This window comes from Monodelphis domestica, chromosome 8, assembly GCF_027887165.1.
Source record: "Monodelphis domestica isolate mMonDom1 chromosome 8, mMonDom1.pri, whole genome shotgun sequence".
NCBI classification, from domain to species: Eukaryota; Metazoa; Chordata; class Mammalia; order Didelphimorphia; family Didelphidae; genus Monodelphis; species Monodelphis domestica.
This window is the reverse complement of record NC_077234.1, coordinates 154,444,143-154,462,912: the sequence shown is the minus strand read 5'-3', so window position 1 is coordinate 154,462,912 and position 18,770 is coordinate 154,444,143. Positions and strand designations below refer to the sequence as shown.

Genomic DNA, 18,770 nt, shown 5'->3' with positions numbered 1-18,770 from the left:
TTTGGAATATTAAACTCTATAATTTTATTATCACTATACATACACACATATTTTAATTATTTTATTTAGTTAGAATATTTTCCATGGTTACATGATTTATGTTCTTTCCCTTCCCTTTTACCTCCCCCACTCCCAGGGCTGATAAAAAATTCCACTGGGTTATACATGAACATGACATATTTTTTTAAAACTTCACATTTATAAATTACTTTATAGCTTACAAAATATTTTCCCCACCATAGCTCTGAGAGGTAGGTAGAGCAAGTGTGGTCCATTGCTTCTGCTTTACAGATAAATAAAGGAAGATTCAGAGAGATTATTTCAGAGAATCAGAATCTAAGCTCTTAATTCCTTACTGTTCTTTTTATGGTACATCATGTACCTTTCAGAGAATGCCTTACATGACGATGGATCTGAAGTTATAGGACATAAGAATGTTGCTGATAATAGCATTAAGAGCCCAATGACTTTTTTCATTTGTCGTTCATAGGTCTTTGGTTCAGTGAAGAACTGAAAGGCAGGAATATTTTTAGAATACTGCCTATTTCAAAATAAAGAAATGTGCATCTTGTCTAAGATTTTGCCTAAAATCATGCCAAAGATTGTAACAGGATATCACTGTGTACCTAGATCACCCAAGATAGAAATACTCACAGGGCAATATCAGGGTCCTGTTTCAGAGAGAAGACAGTTCATGGCTGGGAGCAGTTTCTTTCCACTGGTTACTTAGTTGGAACTCTATGTTTTTAAATTTCCTTATCTGGAGGCATAGACACTATCTATCAGATGGTGTCCAGGAATGAGGGACTCATTCACTCACTGGAGTTCTATGCAGTAAGCTGGGTGGGAAATAACTATTTTCTCTTCCCTTTGGACCTTGTGGTCCTGAGAAAGAGGTATGGCAGTGGAATCTATTTCATTAGTCCTTTTCAGTTTTGAGTGAACAGACTGGAGTCCTTGAACTCTGAGGTTGAATCTTGGGGACCTCGGGAGCCCATGATTCCAGGAAAGAAAATGAAAGAAACCGAAAAAGAAAGTCCTGAGTAGGCAGGGTGCTTGGGAGGGAACTTGCAAGTTCAGGGAAGTTAGCTCAGAGAGCTTTGGATATCAACCTTGGTGGGTTAATACTATAAGAGAATTAAGCAAAGATGAAAACCTAATTCTTTCCACCCCAATGAGAGCTATTTGAAATAGAACGGCTTATGTTCCTCCCCTAAGGAAGGGGAAGGGAAATATTATGCCCAAGTTTTGTCTTGTAGGGGGATATGAAGGAAGTCTAAAGCTAAGGTTTGTTAAGAGGTTAAACAGAACTGGAGTGCTAGGACTACTAAAAAGGGAGAGAACACAATAAATGAAGGCTTTAGCCATTGACATGGACCAGAGATTACTCAACCTCCTAAGTGTACTAGAGATCCACTAGGGTGGAGTGAAATATAACACATCTATCTAGTCTTCAGGTAGTGAATGAGGGCTCACTACTTTATACATTCATCACTTTTTTATTTTAAGATGTTTTTCTCCTTTAAATTCTTTTGACCAGGCCTTTTATTTCTTTATATCTTGCTTCATTTTCTCATACATATTTACAGATATCTAGTGGGAAATTAATTTTCCCCCTTGAATCTGCTTAAATTAAAAGGAAATTACTCCTCTTTGGGGATAATCTATAGCTTATTTTTTGAAATTGGCCAGTGTCTTCTTTTGTTTATTCATCTATGCAGCTTTAGTTCCTTAGTAGAAGCTTGGGTGTGGTGGTTGGTCTTTCTTGGTTTTATTCTTAGTCCTCTGACTTTCTGTGTTGACATTCTCTTCTTGAAGATAGATTACTTAGATCTTTGAGTTTCAGAGTTCTTTATTCTGAGGTCCTTTATGGCCTTTCAGGACAGGACATCAAGTACCCTGGAATGTGAGTTTTATCTCTGCCTCTCCATCATTGGATTTTACTATTCACTTGGGCATCCAAGGGTCTTATAATGAAGTTGCTCATGCACTTTCTCGTTGTATCCCTCCACTCTTGCTACTTTCTGACAGAGAACCCTATAGGCTATAAGTGTTTTATTCCTCTCTGGTCACAGTAGGTTTCTGTTTTCTTGTTCCTGAGCAAATTTGATGGCTCCTTTTCTTATGGTTCTGGTCTACCGAGAAGTCAATGTAGTTTCTCATTGGATTTCTTGATTGTTCTTCAATCTGGTGAGAATTTTAGGTTTTTGCCCATGTATATATAGGGGAGTTAGGCAGTCTCTATCCTTTTAGGCAACTCTCTTGGCCAGAAGTCCACTGTCATATCTCTATCAGCTATTAATACCTGTTATATAAAAGATAAAACTTCTGTCATGTTCCTTTGAGTAATGTCCACTCTTAAAAACCACAAGTGTTTAAAGACAACAGTTAAAACAATGAAATACATGGGTAGGACACAAAATCTAGCAAACAAATAATTTTGAGTCAGCCTAGTGTCAATCAAATACATACCCACACAAATATTGCTGTCACAAAATAAAACTGTATCAAAATTATTACTTGTCCCAAACCATTTGTATACTACTATAAGGTGCTTTAGGTCAGGAACTATTTCATTTTTCTCTTTGAGTATTGGTACCTAAAGTCCTGGGACAAAACAGGCATTTAATAAGTGCTTGTTGATTGATTAAACAGGATCAAGGATATCTGGGAGTCTTAGAAGCCATTTAATCTAACTCCCTCATTTTTCAGATGATCAAATTGGGGCCCCAGGAAGTGACTTACCCAAGGTCACAATGTCATTAAACATTAGTGGTGGAATGTGAAACTTGGTTGGTCTTCTGTCTCCAGAGCTAGTATTCTTTCTGCTATACCCCTACTGTACACCCAAATGTATGGACTTTGGGCTTTATGGTACTAAAAATGATCTTATCTTTGCATATGTATGGAAAAAATCCTTGGATTTGTGGGCAGGGAAACTGGGTTAAAATCCTAGTACTCTGGTTAAATGCCCTAGTACTGGGTTAAAATGCCATATCAGCTGAATGACCATAGTCAAGTCACTTAACTCTACATGTTAGATATAAAATTAGGAAAATAGTATTTCTATTACCATCTTCCCATGCTTGTTTTGAAGAGAGGGCAGTGTAAACTTTTATTATAAAACTCTATATAAATGTGAACTATTTTTGTTATTATATATAGTATCTTACTTAATTGTGAAAATGACCCTGGGAAGTAGATAGGATAGGCATCATTTCCCCCATTCTACATATGAAGAAACTGAGGGCTGTGATAGAGGCTGGCACTAAAGAAAAAAAAAAGAAAAAGCCAAGATGTTAAGTGATTTTCCCAAGATCACACATGACCAATTCATGGCAGTAACAGCACTGGACCTTGGTTCTTCTAAGGCTCAGTCTAGCTCCCTTTCCTGTGTACATGTTATTTCATAGCAGTTAAGAAGCACTGTGTCAAGGGGTGTAGACAATGGCAGATAGATGGGCATGAAAACATTTCCAAATATTTTTTTTAATTCCTAAGGACATAACTTCAAAACATGACTAAAGAGAACTCATCAGACTGCTCTTAGTTAATTGCTTTCCCCATAGAGACTTTACAAATTTCTCCTTTTCTAGTTTATAGTTCTGCATCCAACATCAGGCTCATTTGGGCTCTTTTATCAATTCTCATAGCCTTGCAGTGCTTTAAGGAGCCATTAATGGCTGATGACAGTAGGAAATCCAGTCTGTTCTAATTTCCTTTTTAAATAACCAAATACAGGACATTATCAGAGATATAATCTTGGGAACGTACAGTGCAGCAATAAAAAAGGATATATTTATCGGTAGAGATATCCCATTGCAATATTATATGGAGATGAATTAGTAAACTAAATATAATCACCACCCGAGAACTGAATTCTATGCCCTATGGGCCGCCCAAAATGTTGCTACAGAATTTTAATGCAAAGTAATGACTGTTTCAAAAATTCCTAAGACATAACTGAATAAACTATTCTGTGTTCAGCCAACTATAGCCAGAGCCCTTGAAAAACTCTTTAACTGGCCAGAAACCCCCATTAATCAATTTGTGATTTGTACTTGGACTTATAATTAATTTTTATTTGAAATAATAAATATAAAACATTCTCCATAAAAGGTATCAGCTTGTCTAACAGTGTCATAATGCACTATTCTTATGACAATCCAGAGCTCTACTTCAGGTTCATAAATGGAACTCCATGGTGCTTATAGCTGACAGGCTGCAGAATTGGATTTGTAATTGGCATCCTAACAGAGGACCAAAGATGCATATAGACAAATGGAAATACCTTTGCACTGTGGATGAAAGCATTTAAATATTAGCTAGATTGGAGCTGTCTTTCTGGACTGATGCATTTTTATTGTCTATGCAATATTGTTAGCACTATTTCCCCTCCTTTCCTTTTAACAAACATGCCACTTCTCTTTAAACAGAATTAAGGAGCTAGAGTGGAGACAGAGTAAAGTTCAGATAGAATTTTGTTATTTTCCTTGATTTTTTACTCTGCTTTTCTAAGTTCTAAACATCACATGTCAGTAATTCAACTGCACATGCTGTGACTGAGCTCCTGGTGACATTACATAATCAAATGGAACTGGGGCAGAGTGTGGAAGGAGGAATTTGAAGTAGAAACCAAATAATGACAAATCTCAAATGTCACCAAAGAAAAATAAGGTAGAAAAACAAGGAAAAAAAGGAAAGGATTCATTAGCAATTAAAATAGGTAAAGAGTCTTTGTTAAGGGAGATGAGAAATCTGTTGACTGTTTCTCTTATGTATTACTAAACTCAGTATTGTACAAGAGGAAGTAACAGCTGAGAGAGACAGACAGCACACACACCCTCAGATTATATACATCATTGTACCTTGTATAGATGAGAAACAAGGTAAGATCGAGACTGTAGAATTTAGAGCTAGAAGAGTACGTTAGAGATAATTCAATACAACTTATTTGATGGTTTAGGAAATTGAGTCTTGAAGAGGTTGCATGGCTTTCCATCATGCATAGGGGCTGCACAAAACTAGCATCCTGGGAATTTGTATTCAGATCTTCTTATTCTAAATTCATTTCTTTTTCTGACTGTACTATGCTGTGTCTAAAATTCTTATTAATCCCATTTTTAAAATCAGGAAACTGGGGGCAGCTGGGTAGCTCAGTGGATTGAGAGCCAGGCCTAGAGATGGGAAGGCCTGGGTTCAAATCTGGCCTCAGACACCTCCCAGCTGTGTGACCCTGGTCAAGTCACTTGAACCCCATTGCCTAGCCCTTACCACTCTTCTGCTTTGGAACCAATGCATAGTATTGACTCTAAGACGGAATGTAAGGTTATAAAAAACAAAACAAAACAGGAAACTGAGGCTAGGAGTGTCACACTTACCCATTTGATAGTCTGAGGCAGAATCAAAACTAGTCTTCTGACTTTAATTCAGGATGCTTTCCTTGCTACAACGGTTCTTCACAACCCCCCCAAAAAGTTGTTGTTCATGGCTCAGTGTCAATGTGGCAGTAAAACAGCTCATAAACTGACAGTGGTTTTACATCAGTTATTCTTATAATTTCCACTGGTTCTGTTACCAAGCAGAGGGAATTGGCTCAGTCCATGCTGACCATCTGGCATATCCTGGAAGCTGCTTCAACAGATAACAACACATCAAGGAACCTTCTATTTGAAACATATAATGCTATGTATGTATCAGGGGAAATATAAAGCTAAATAAGACATGGACTAAGACCTCAAAAAGAGGATAGGTTAATATTAGAGAAAATCATGCACAAGGAAGACGTGCCGATAAGGCACACACATAAGGGTGGTAAATGCAAGATAAACGTGAGTAAAGCCTGCTGACATACTGCTTTGTCTGAAGGGATAAGGAAGGTGCCTTGGAAGCACTGGCATTCGATGTGGATCAAATGGAAAAGGGTCAGTAGGATTTCAACAGCAGAAGATAGGCAGGGAAGCATTCTTACCATGTGAAAGACAATGAACAAAGGTATGGAAATAAGAAAACCCTGTGGAAGAAACAGTGGATCTGGAAGAGAATTCATTTGAGATGGAGCACTGAGCAAATGAGAGGGGGTAGCATGAGATAAGAAAGGGAATATAAATTGAAGGCAGATGGTCAAGGGGTCTTGAATAGTAGGTGATTTTGTAGAAACAATGTGGAATAATGGATCTAGAGAGCTGGCCTCTGACTCAGGGAGACCTGGGTTCAAATCCCATAATGACTGTGTGACCCTGGATAATTGGTTAACCTCAGTGTTCCAAGCAGTTGTCTAAACTTGTGAATTGCGGAGAAAGGTATTCATCAGCTACATTGGCAGTGGATGTTTCCTATCTGGAGCTCCTTGCACTTAAGAAATCATATCTGGTAAAAAATAAAGGTTTATTAGAAGATATATAGTGTAATAGAGGAATGATCCAGAGACTTGGAATGACAGAGCCTAGAAGACATGCAAAGGTTTGCATCCACTGCAGGGGATGGTTGAGGAGGCTTGGAATCTTGAGGGAAGAGTGATTCCAGGTGGGAGGCACTTGATCTCTCCATCTTGAGAAAGCCAAGGTGATGGGCTGATCAGAGATTTCTCTTCTGAGCCATACAAAATCCCTCACTGAACCTAACCACCATTCCACCCCCCCCACCCCACAAGACACCAAGAGTTGTGGCAGAAACTGAGAAGAATAAGGAACAGCATCACAAAATCTCACACAGCTCCTGTGACACCCTGGGTCTGGACATTGGCTCTGCTGTGCTAAGACCAGAGGTCCCCAGACCCTGAGCCTCTCAGAGACCAGGCTGGCAAGCCTGAGTCTCTCAACTTTGGGGGGAGGAAAAAAGAGATTTTAGACAGACAGGGACTTCCTTACCCTCTTTTCTATAGACTCCAACCTGCAGACATCTTGTTATCTTACCCCTGACCACCATTTGTTAGAATAAAGTGTCAGTTATCTTAAATTGAGTTCCATGTCATACTGAAGGGGGAGAGAGCCGATTTCTCTCTCTTTCCCCAACGGAAAAGGTTCACCCATTAACTAAGTTATTAGAGGGGAGTAAAGGCAGGGCTAGTGGAGAGACATATTGGAAGAAGATTGAAGGCAGTATCCATCTCACCCTCCTTCTACTTTCTGGGATCTTATACTCTTTCTCCATTATACACAAACTAACCCTCTAATACAATAGCTGATGGTAGTTATCCTCCCATATACTAGTGCATGAAAGAATGGCAGAAGAGAGGAAACCATTGCTGGAGGTGATGAGAGGGGATCTATAAACATTAGCAAAGAAATCAAAAGGAGACCCTGGAACTTGCTGTTACAAATTCCCGTTGACTGTCAAATTCATTTTACTATATCTAGGGGCTTTTGTTTTATTTTATGCTATTCATTTTCATCTGCTTAAAATGTCTCTTGTTTGTTTACTTGAACTGGCTTGAGAGTCTTCTCTCAAGAGGAGCCCTAGAGAAGTACTTCTAAAATGTTTTTATCCACTGGAAGGAGATCACTATCTCCACCAAATCTCTTCTCCCCATTATAACCTCCATCATCACTGATGTCTCTCCCAGCAGACCCACACATTCCCCAAACAGGTATCCAGGACATGAATAATCACATAAATCAGACAACCAGGCTTAGCAGCCTCTAGTTCCTTAATGTAAAAAAGATAAATGATAGCAATGGAATCTCTTCTTTAAGAATGTAAGTCCCTTGCAAGCAGGGATTTTTCTATTCCTTGGATTTATATTTGCTGATGCCTCGCCCAATGTTTGTCTCTACAAGTTTTTAATAAATGCTTATTGAATAATTGATGAGTGAAACAACAGCAGAAGTGCAAAGTCATGGTTTCTGGTAGGCAGGACTAAGAGCTTCTAGCTTCAACAAAATGATGTTTTTCCTGCGTTATGTTGAGGAAGGTAAAGATGCTGCAAGAGACAGCATCCGCCAGGCAACTCAAGTGCAGCTACCCACTTGGCTACTACCTCCTTTGTAGAGAGAGTTTAGGACTGAGCACAAGAGCATTGGAATGGCAGTTCTTCCACTGGCCACCAGCTTGTGCTTCTAGGCCCGCCATCACAGCCTCTGTCCTTGCAAAGGTCTGACTTGTCAACTGCCAGGTGCTCCACCTCTGCTTCTCAGGGGCTACAGCTACTTGGCTGTATACAAATCCTTGGCACTGTCAGATGGTTTGATGTTAAGAAAGGTTATTTCCATCAGTAGAAATAACATTAAATAAGATGTATTGCCTTCTCTTTGCCATTGCATTCTAAGGACCAAGGGGCTTTAGAATTGACCTGTACCAGTAAATGTTTTCTTTCCTTATTAGAATGTGAGATCTTGGAGAACCAGGACAAAATTGTCTGTTTAGTTGCATTTTCTGGGCATAGTAAATTCATTTACTTAAGATCTGCATGTGAATGGGCCAAGAATAAGGCTGAGTTGGTTATGAAATAAATGAGATGCTCTCCCCTTCCACCCAGGGCTTAGTTTGTCTATGTGATTTTCCTTTGCTACTCATCTCCATGAGAGAACAAGTTGGAAAAACCTTGGGAATCCTAAATGTGTGGAAGTTATGAGGCCGAGCTATCCAACATGAAAATTTGGATATTCAAGTGAAGTATATATATACATTTACCATAAAATAGGTGGAAGTCTCCAAACTAGGGAGCCAAGTCATGGATTAGGAAGAGGAGCCAAAAAATGACTAAACCTAAAATCATTAGTTATTTGGGCCGATTCCGTTCATTTTAAAGAGTCTGGCATATGGACTTGAAAATCCGCTAGAGAAAAGGGAGCCTAGGTAGTGCAAAAAAGGTGTGTGTGGGGGTGCTCCTGCTGGTCCTCAGGCAAGGCTGCTATCTTCTTTTTTTGTGAAGGAGCTGGAATATGCCTATGCATTAGCTTTAAGCTAAGAAATCTTGGCAGCATCTGTGCTTTTGCAAGGAAGAAATAACCAAGGATTTCAGCAGAGCTAGAAGCTGGAGGCAGAGAAGACTACAGCTAAGCCATCATCCATATGGAGAATATCCTCTGTAGACAAGCTAACTGGTGTCTGAGGTGGCTCTGCAGTTACCCAAGATTTAAAATCAGTGGGGAGCAGGTGAGTAGGTCTGCTAGCGGATGCATACGAACAGTGCTATTAGGAGGAGCATGATGGGAATCATTAGAAGGCATCAGTGGCCCAACAAACAGTTGCCTCTCAACATGTGTGCCTTGGCCACAAATGGTCCTGAAGCATGTGCCTTTTCATGTGACTTAAATCTTTTTATTGATATTATACCTATTTATAGGGATTTATATTGTATATATCTATATATACAGATATGGTTTATATATGTATAAGGGTTTAAGGGGTTAGTTACTACTTTTCTGACTTTATAATTTAATTAAGTGCCTTTGTTGTGAACTAATTATATACTTTGGCTGATAATTAAAGGTAAACACATCAGAGGGACTTATAAACTATAATTTTAGGGGTATAGAGCCCCAAAATACCTTAGGTAGACCTGAAATAACTATCCTCTGGGGAATCTGTTTGGTAAATTGAACAGATGAGGTTTCCATATGTTATATATTATTGACAGTACTGTGGGTTAATCAAATATGGTTATGATTAATCTCACCGTAAGTGGAACTAGCATGTCTTTGTGAACATTTTCTGTTGAATAATGTTTTATGGATGATGGGAAAGCTATATTTCTATTGATATCATGTTCCTTTCCCACATCATTATCTGAAGATGTGTGGAGATAGGAGCTGATCAGTGCTTGTCCTGAGGATTTATGTGTGCAAGAGAAGAAATCTCAAACCAGGTTATCATGAAGTTGGGAGAGAAAATGAGGCACTGAGAGAGATGTTGGAGGATGAGGTTGACTGGCACCACCATCAACAGCCATTGCATATGTCCTAATTTTGCCACATTTCCATTAGTTAAGTCTATGGAGCCAATAAACAGTTGGAAATCTGTATTCTTTGACATAATACATATTTGATTACTACATAGAAACTAGAGTTTTGGGGTTGTAGCTGGCATTATTAATCTAGGGAAATGTTAACCTTTAAAAAGACCCATTGAGAATGAGTGTTAAGGTAAAAAGCAGAGGCAGCCCTAAGAATTTCCTACAAAGCAGAAAGCTTTAGATCTCTTTCAAAAGCAGCACAATTAAAAGAAAAGAAATAGTAAGTTTTAGCTTTGCAATGATTTGTTTTCCATAAAACAAAGTGTATTTAAGGATAATATTCATTAGTTGGGCATAGAAAGAACCAAAGAGGGCTTTATACTAACTCAAAAGACATGAAAATGGAGAGATTCAGCATTTGCATTTTTATCCAATGCTAAATGTTACTGAAATTTTCTGATGCTCTCCATGATCCATAGCAACTCTTAAAAGTGACATATATTGGATTGATCATGTAGATAACTATGTATATTTGAATTTATACTTATATACATAGTCTTTAGAAATTAAATTTTATTTAAATGGTTCATTTCCCAAGACAATAATTTTTGCCTTTGAATTTTCAATATAAAATGCACAGAACAAATTGACTCCAAATGGAAAAGATAGTGAATGTTTTCATTAAACTTTCTTAAATGAAACACAAGATAAAAGGTGACTATAAAATTAGAAAACAATGGTTTTAAATAAATGAAGACAAAGTTATAGGACCTTAGGGAGGTCACTTTTTAAAACTGTTGATTAAATGAATTGTTGATACTCCTTTTTTTTTGAGTATATAGCCATTTTCAAATATATAGTTTTCTTTAGATAACTTGAATCCATGTCTAAATTCTTTAAAAATGTGTATCTAGTTAAAATGAAGAAAATGAACACAGTTATTTACTAGTATTCTGAAATTGTCTTCATCTTTCCTTCCGATTTAATGATTTTTGGCAAAGGAGGCTGGATATAATACTTAGGTGATAAAATTTTAGAGAGATTATAAAGAAAGGAAGATGCTTAGAAAAATCTTATAGTGATGGGATTTTGAATCATTTCATGTTAGTGTTAATATCTCTGTTGTATTTATATGTCACCCTTCAAAGCAAAGATGGTAATTTATGCAAATATGTTTTCTCTCACAGTAAGTGTTGCTTTCTTATTGCATCTTATTACTTTCTCTTACATTGAAAGTTGTGCTCATTTTATAGAAATCTCCTTTATTCTTGATCTTAGTGTCTCTTGTTGTGTCTGCTCATGTCTACATAATGGCAAACAAACATTTGAGAAAGGAATAAGCTCTTGAATGCCTATGTGCAAAATAGATTTTAAATAGAGGAATCATTAACCCTAAATTAGTGGTAGGATTTCTAATAACAGTGCCAGGACAGGGTGAGATAAGTAGGACTTGGTGTCCTTCCCACTATTCTCCAAATTATATACAGTGACAAAAGAATATCTATTATGCACACTAGTAAGAGAGACCAGCTCAGGATGAATAAAAATATGAGTTAACTTTCTATATCTACCTCATACAGCCACTGATAGTTCTCTCCCTCTTTTCCTGTTTCATTTTACTACATACAGTGTAGACAAGCAATGCTGACAGCATATAAATATTAGGAGCTATTAAAAGTTAGCTTGGTGTAGTAAAAGTGTTAACAAATGCCAAATGTAAACTTGGAAGTTACTGAGGAAGTCTGGAGAATTATGCATTGATACTAATCATTCTTACACGTCTAATTTTATGACTTGTTTCAAGGTAAAGGAGAGACATAAAATCTTCTGATTTGAGCTAACATTGATGTTTTAAAGATATGATTAATATTGAGTATATTTCTTCTTTAAAGGATAAGCATTGATTAAAATTCTCATTCAAATAGCTGATATGAGATATCAATATATTCAAGGATATTTTATTTCCTTTTTATTCTATCACCTCCCAAATAAAATTGTATGCAATGCAAAAGATACCAAAAATTATACCTTCTTTTTATGTAGGCACATCATAAATGGAATTGAAAATCCCTATATGTTATAGTTTATACACATCTGCATATGTTTTTATTTTGGATATAGGGTTGTTTTAGAAGGAATTCCTATATGAATGGAGTTCATACTGTAAAGATTAAATTTAATTCTCCCCTAATTGTGAAGATTGAAATTGTAACCCCTGCTCAGTTTTAGAACACCCTACTTAAAGCTGAGTGAGAAGGTCTGCCCATTTTTAGATCACCAAAAGTGTAAACATCTCACTTAATCATTTAGTGGGAGATGATCTGTAACCCATGTGTGCAATAGTGGGTAACAAATCAGAATTGACTGACTGCCTCCTGGGCAGTCCTAAAGCAAGATTTTAGACTATGAATTGTCCATGTAAGAAATGGAGGAAGACACAGGAAGTGACACAAAAGAAGTGTCTTTAAAAGGAGCAGTCACTTCCTGTGAGAAAGATTTCTTCATTCTTTGGAGTAGAGGCTGAAGGAGAAATCTGCTGACTGGACCTGAGACCCTGTTCCTGATGAGACTGTTGGACTCACACGTGGTGAGTGAAAGAACTGACTCCTTTCCTGGATATTTTCTGAAGAAACTAGCCTCAGGAGAGACTAGCCTCTTGAGAGAGTTTTCCCCCAGGTCTTCGACTTTGCTGAGGACAGCTAAGAACCAACTCTCTCTGCCCCCCATTTGGGCTAGGGGTCAGAAGTAAATTAGGTAGTGTTTAGGCTAGATATCTTACCCTATCCTCTCTCTGATTTTCCTTACTTCACTTATTCTACATTTTGTAAGTAAATGGTAAATAAATCTATTTGGAATTAATATTAACCGCACTCTTAAATAATCCAATCCAACCTTTTTAAAAACAACTCCTTTCTCCCTTACAATACTATGGCTATTCAGTTTCAGTGTATGAAGATTCAGGTATATTGCATAAACTCGAGTGACTTCTGGATCATTTAATACCTTTTATAGTGAGTGTTAAATTATATATAAACAGGCCTAATTTGGCTTGTGGTGTGGTGAATATAGAGCACTTCTTCTGGAATTACAAAAAAACTGAGTTCAAATCCAACCTCAGACACTAGCTGTGTGACCCTGGGCAAGTCACTTAACCCTATTTTCCTCAGTTTCCTCATATATAAAATGAGCTAGAGAAGGAAATGACAACTATTCCAGTATGTCTGCCAAGTAAACCTCAAGTGAGGTCATGAAGAGTCAGACATGACCGAACAACAGCAAAACATTTTATATCTAGTAAGCAGGATTCTGGACAACAATGGAAATAGTCTTTATTACTTTCAGTTTATATATTTGGGGTTCTCCTGGCTTTTTCAATATGAAAAGAGGATATACTGAGCAATAGTGGAAGAGTAGATAATGAGAGCTGGACCTAAGATTTCTTTAATATAGGAAATTCCTTCTTTCAATATAGATCAATACCTTTTTCTGCAAATTATTTTCTTTGAGAGTTACCCAGAATACCCAAAGGCTATGTGACCAGACTGAGATTATCTCAGAATCTGTCAGAGACAGAACATGAATTTAAGTCTTCCTGGATCCAAGGCTAGCTCTTTATCAACTATAATACTCTGATGCTTAATGAAATGAGATTCATCCAAAATTGAGTGTTGCTATGATTGTCTACTAGAAGAACAAAGTTGAAGATAAACATGGTGGAAAAATTGGTAGGTTTGGAGTCAGAGGGCTTGGGTTGAAATTATGTAACCTATAACTTTTTTACCTCTTTTGATTGCAGTTTTTTCATTTAGAAAATAAGGGTATTGGGCTAGATAGATGTTCCTTTAAATTTCCCATCTTACACTGCTGAATCTTTGATCCTATCATAAGAAACCAAAGTCTAAAATAAAGGCAATAAAATTTTATACATATCAATATTTTCTGTATCAATATTCTGAAAACAATGTAGATTTTATCTTTTCATGTACTTCAAGACTATAAATGTTTATTATTAACTATTTATTATTATTAATTGCCTGAGTCTAGGGTCTATCTCTTATTACAATTTGACTCTCTCAGAGAGCCTAATAAAGAATGTTATGCATAATGGGTAGTCAGTAAATTTATGCTGAATGAATGGAACAATGTACATATGTAGACTTTCATACAACTTAATAAAAGAATGCACATATCCTACTTTTATAGATACACTTATAAGAGAAGAAGATAGATGAGAATAGGTGCCATGGTATGGTAAAATAAAGGATTTACAGTCAGGGACCAGTTCAAATTCTACATTTTATAGGATCATAGATTCATAACTGAAACTCACCTTAGAGGTCATTGAGTCCTATCCCTGCAGTTTACGGATGAGAACAGATGAGACATCCACAAGTGTTAAGTGACTTGATCCTGATCATACAGTTACTAGCTGTACAACTGCTTGCAAATTGTTAAAGCTTTCTGAGCCTCAATTTCCTCCCCTGGAAAATACTTCTCTCACAGGAATATTGGGAGACCTAAATAAAGTAATGCATGCAAAGAAATTTAAAATGCTATTCAAATATCAGGTATTATTATAATCTATGTTTCTAAGAAAGAATCTCCCTCCAGGTAATGAATTTTGCTCATTTTTTTTGCAATAAATTATGTCCTTTGAAAAGGGTAGAGAAGAGAAGGGAATAGAAGAAAAACATAAAAAGAGATGAAAAATAAGCTTAACCTTAGTCATCTTTATCTAAATAATTAAAGATATAGGACATCAACTTAAAGTTTGATCAAGCAGGATCAATCTAGAAGTATATATGTAATAATAATAACTTGCATTTATATGACACGTTAAGGATTTTCATGTGCTGTACATGTTATTTGATCCTCCCTATAAGATTGTGAAGTCGTGCTAAAATTATCCTCATTTAACAGATGAGGAAACAGAGACAAAGTGACTTGACCAGGTCTCATAAATAGGAAGTGTCTGAGGCAGGATTTGAATTCCTTCTTGACTCTCCAGGTCTTACTCTTACTCTTACTCTTTCACCTAGTTGTCTAAAAACCTTGATGTATTCCATCTCAAGCACTAGGAAAAAAAATGGTTCTTCTGCCAAACATGGGGCTATAGTAATGCTGCGATAATGGAGCTTAGTCTTGCTATCCATCCTTTAAGAGTTATTTGCTTATAGGAATATTAAGAATTGATGTTTTCAAATAAAATCTCCCTGACTGTGAAATAGAAAGCAAAAACATCTTGAGCCCTCACTCACCTTTATTAAGTCACCATGTATTATTGAATAAACCTTCCTCCCAAAGCCAAGTACTCTGGAGTTCATGAATGAGCCATCGATTCTGGAGCCAATCCCTCTGTGGCAGTTTTGATGAAGAAAGCACTTAGGGATAGGAGAGCTTGTTTCGCCAGGTTCAGTACCTATTCAAATATGGCTAAGCTTTGCCATTTCAAATTAATTTAAATTTTATTAAAGGCATGTTTGTGGGTGGGATAAGATGTACTCTAGACCCTGTGGCATTTTTCTACATGGGAAACAGTGACATTTCAGTCAATTTTGGGATGTAACATTCTCATAGACATTTGTAAAATCATTGATTTTTTAACTTATAATTTATTGTATATGGCATCAGAATCAGACCACAAGGGGTCTCTCTTGCTTTAATTTTCTAGTTTTCTTGCTCTTAAAAACATTATGACACTTGAAAATTGTTTTTCTTTGTATAAGATTTTAATAAACCAATTTTTAAATGCAGTGGAAATGCTGAGAAATATTAATGGGTCACATTAACCTGAAAGAAAGGAGTGCAGTCTCAATGCTTTCTATGGCATCTCATTTTCTTTAGCGAACAAACTTTGTTTACCTAATGCCATTTTCTTAGGCAATGATGACAAAGTTATATTGAACCAAGTTACACAAAACTAACTTTTAACAGATTTCATAAACACCTCGAGATAAATAAAATCATTGCAGCGGCTTTGTTCTGGGAAGTTACCCCGATTCTCTTATGACAAAATGTTATTTCAAGGGGACAGACATCTAGGATGGATCATTTTTACAAACCTTAGCAAGACGAGGTATTGTGATGGTAGAAAATACATGTGTTCTCACCTAAGCATTTGCTAGCACCTCTTTGTGTTCTTTAACTATATTTGGGGAATGGACCTGTTGTTTTTGTAATGCAGATAAGTTTGTACAGTCCAGATAATTGAGAAATGTAGACCCAGTCTTATGGCTGAGTGTGATCTTAAGAGAAGCAGTGGGGTCTAATGGAAAGAATCTGGATAAGAAAAATCTGCCATGCTAATAACTGTGACAACAGACAAACCACTTAACCCGTTTCAATTGCAGATAAAGTTTTAAGAGTTACCTTCTAAATTTGACATATGCTTTTATTTACATTGGTTGAGGGAATTTCCGCATGAACAATATCATAAAGCCTTGACACATATCTAAGGATTCTAAAATTGAACTTTCCCTCCCTTTCCACTAAATGGTCCTTCCATCAAGCTTCCACAAAACTGTTGATACTCTCACCATGCTTCCAATTGCTGTCTTAAAATATTGGACTTACTTTGCTTTTACTCTTCCTTATCACTCATCTTGAATTCTGAATTCCTTCACACTGAAGATTCTGTCATCACCTCCTTTTCATTCCTCCCACTACCATCCAAGTTCATGCATTCAAAAGCTTTGCTAAACTGCTTCAATAACTTTTTAATTGCTTTTCTTGCATAGCAGTCTCTCTTCTCTTTATTCGAGCTGTCACTGTGAGAATAATTCCTAATGAATATGATTATACAGTAATCTCCTTGAAGTCAGGAACTATATCTTATCCTCCACACTGAAGACAGTATGGACACTTAAATGTCTATTGAACTGAAGAGAAGTAAATTATATTTTATTTTTGACATTTCTCTGGATCCCAGGTTCCACATTTTGAAATTGGGTGAGTTGTGCTTGAATGATTTCTAATCTTCTTTTGAAATCTAAATCTGTGGTTCTATTAACTTGGCTTTAATTTGGCTTCCAAATCAGTGGCTCCCTATTGCTCACAAACAAAATGCAAATTATTTACCTAATATTCAACATATCAATCTGTCACTCTCTTAAATTTCAGATTTTTTAATTGTTCTTTTCCTTCACACATTCTACATTCCAGTGAACTTGACTAATTTGACCCCTCTCTTACAATTTCTTTTTTTTCTAGATCACATGTTGATACAATTTTTATTGTTTTCTCATATTTTGCAGGTTATGATCTCACCCTTCCTCTCATGCCTCCCACATCCCCATGGAGGCAGAGAATATGGCATTTGTTGTACATATGTTAACATATAATACATATTTCCATGGTTATCATGTTGTGAAACAAGACCCATATTCCTTACACTACAGAAAAAAATTCATGGAGGAAATAAAGTGAAGAATGGTTATGTTTCAATCTGCATTTGGACTTCTTTGGTTCCTTCTTTCATAATAAATATCCCTTTTCATCATGGGATGCTGGAAGTTGTCCTGGATCTTTGGCTTGTTGATAACAGCTGAGTCACTCACTGTTGCTCATCAGACACTATTTATTGCTCCTCCTAATTTTGATCTCTCCTTTCTTACTCTTCTATGACTTTGTACATTCTGTCTCCACAGCTGGAATGATTTCCAATAGCATGCCACAGAACTTATTACATTATACTTTTCTTTACTTACGGTTACTTATAAACATGTCATAGCTCATACAATTGTCAACTACTTGAAAGCAAGGATTATATCTTTTTATTTTCCTTTTGGTATCCTCAACCCTTAGAGCAACATAAGCATTTACACATCTATTGAATTAGAAGGAATTAACTTATATTTGGGGGAGCTAGTAGCATAGTGGACAGAGTGCTGGGTCTGGAGTAAAGAATACTTATATTTCTGAGTTCAAATCTGGTCTCAGATGCTTACTATTTGTGTGAAATTGGGCAAGTCACTTAACCCTATTTACCTCCATTCTCTCATATGTAAAATGAGCTGAAAAAGGAAAGAATGTTTGTTTCCAGTCCCTTTGCAAAAGAAATCCCCAAATATGTACATGAAGTCAAGACATTTAGTGAAATAACATAGTAGTTGCAATAAAAATGGCATTTATGTGGTGGTTTCAAGTTTATATAACTTTATAAGTTTAAATAAAGTTTCATATTTTTTAATCTCATTTGATCTTCACAAGAACTTTGCAAAGTAGCTACAATTATTCTCACTTGACAGATCAGACAATTGCAGCCAAGAGTGGATAAATGATTTAGCTGTAGTCACAGAGGTGTAAGTGTCTGAGGCAGGATTTGAACTGAGGTCTTGTGATATCATTACTAGTACTTTTATCCACTTATACCCACTAGCAGCTGCTAAAAAGTAGCCAGAGAATAGTTTTCTCCTAAGGGGGTCACATTTTGCCACATATATACATATTTAAAATAGAGAGAATGGGCACATATGGGGTACATATGAGGAGGAAATCTCTCTGCCTCCAGATATTCATTCTTGCTGCATTCATCAGCTGATATGCTACCTATTTCCAGAGGATTAAATTTTAGCTACTTTAGGGAAGATGGTTTGTCATAAACCCAGCATTAAAGTATGGAAAGACCCTTCTTTTTTCCTTATAAAAAGGGACATTTGTCAATTCCAAGAGTCATGGCCTTTTCTTTCCATCAGAGTTTTCATCTCTTGGGGACCAAACTTTTTTTGAAAAGAGGGCAATCCACTACTTGAAGAGCTAAGAAGAACCTATCAGCTCGTAATCTCTTTTGGACCTGCTTCTTCCTCTAAGAAGGTTGTATCCCTTGTCTCAGTTTTCTGTCTAATAACACTAGAAATTCATCATTTCTTTGGAATTG

At 36.6% G+C, this 18,770-nt stretch overlaps 1 long non-coding RNA gene across 2 annotated transcripts in view; it reads left to right on the top strand.

The window, feature by feature from the left end:
- Positions 1–18,770, top strand: part of LOC103093234 (uncharacterized) — a 436,070-nt gene that overhangs the window by 402,701 nt on the left and 14,599 nt on the right. The gene's annotated exons all lie outside the window — the stretch shown is intronic.